General features: G+C 39.9%; 1 non-coding gene across 1 annotated transcript; it reads right to left on the bottom strand.

The window, feature by feature from the left end:
- Window positions 1–232: 232 nt before the first annotated feature.
- Window positions 233–339, bottom strand: LOC141610230 (small nucleolar RNA R71). Its single transcript, XR_012528127.1, has one exon. It is a non-coding gene; the product is annotated as a small nucleolar RNA R71 (small nucleolar RNA).
- Window positions 340–1,682: the final 1,343 nt, after the last annotated feature.

Genomic DNA, 1,682 nt, shown 5'->3' with positions numbered 1-1,682 from the left:
GCCTAGTGAAGACCCTCACTCTCATATGGAGACTTTTTGTGACTATTGTGATGCGATTTCTCAAACCGGTGTAACTCAAGACCAAATTCGATGGGTCTTTTTTCCTTTTTCTCTAATTGGCACCGCGAAACAATGGTTGAAAGGCCTTGATAAGGCTACTCTCGGAATTGATTCTTGGAAGAAATTGGCTCTAGCTTTCTACAAAAAGTTCTATCCACCGGAAAAGACTAATATGCTAAGAGCTCAAATTACGGGCTTTAAGCAAAGAGATGAAGAATCCTTGTATGAAGCTTGGGAGCGATTCAAGGGAATTTGTCGCTCATGTCCTCATCATGGACTTAGCGAGTGGTTCTTGGTACAACAATTTTGGAACGGTCTTTATGAAGACTCAAGAAACATTCTCAACATGGGATCAAATGGAATGTTCACCGAAGTTGATGACAATCAAACTTGGAACAAAATTGAGGAAACGGCGGTCCATAACTCACAATATAGTAGACCTCGTAAGGCTACTAGAGGAGGAAAGCATGAAATGGACTCCATTACTCAATTGGGTGCTCAACTTAGTGCTCACATTGATACCATCAATTTGAAGTTTGAAAAAGCTCTGGCTAGACTTGAAGAAGCCTCAAAATCACCAAAGCATCATGTTAATGCCATGACGGCATCTTCATCAATCCCAAGTGGGATATGTGAGAATTGTGGAACTTTGGGACATGACCAAAGTGAATGTAGGGGAACAAATGAACAAGTAAATGCTTTTCAAGCATACAAGAGTGGTACCCCTTATTCAAACTATTACAATGAAAACACCAAATTCCATCCAAATCTCTCATACAAAAGCCAAAATGTTCAAAACCCTCAACCAACATACACCCCACCTCCCATGAGAAACCAAAATCAAAGACCCTTTTACAACCAAAACCAAGGTTACCAAAATCAAACTCCATTCAATCAACAAAATGACCAAGGTTTTGATGTTCAAAAAGCGGTCCTCCAAATGCAAAAGAATCAACAAGAGTTTTTCACTCAAATACAAAAAGATACTCAACCAAATGAAATCACCATCAACAACATCCTAGCTCACACCAAAATGTTGGAAACCCAATTGACTCAACTAGCATCTTCAAGCTCACAAAGACAAAAGGGGCAATTACCACCTCAAAGTAATCCCCCAAGACATGAAACGGTTAGTGTCATTCACTTGAGGAGTGGTACAAGGTATGAAGCACCAAAGAAACAAGTTGAGGATGAAGTTGTGGAAGCTAGTGACAAAGAAGAAATTGTGCAAAACTCAAAGGATGGAGAACCATCAAAAGAAGAAATTAAATGAAAACAAGGTCAAGGAGAAGGAGCCCATTGTGATTAGACTTCATTTTCCAAGTCGTCAAGCCAAGCCCAAATTTGATGACCAACTTGGAAAATTTATGGAAATTGTGAAGAATTTGGAAGTCTCGATTCCTTTCACGGAATTAATCAATCACGTTCCGGCCTATGCAAAATACATGAAAGACATCCTCACAAAGAAGAAGTCGATCCGGAATCTTGAGACTATCGCCTTCACTAAAGTGAGTAGTGCAATCCTTCAAGGGAGTTCACCTCCAAAACTTAAAGATCCGAAAAGCATCTCAATACCGTGTACCATTGGCGACACCACGATCAACAAAGCCTTATGTGATCTA

The sequence above is a fragment of the Silene latifolia genome, chromosome 10, assembly GCF_048544455.1.
Source record: "Silene latifolia isolate original U9 population chromosome 10, ASM4854445v1, whole genome shotgun sequence".
Taxonomy (NCBI): domain Eukaryota; kingdom Viridiplantae; phylum Streptophyta; class Magnoliopsida; order Caryophyllales; family Caryophyllaceae; genus Silene; species Silene latifolia.
This window is presented reverse-complemented; position numbering and strand designations above follow the sequence as displayed.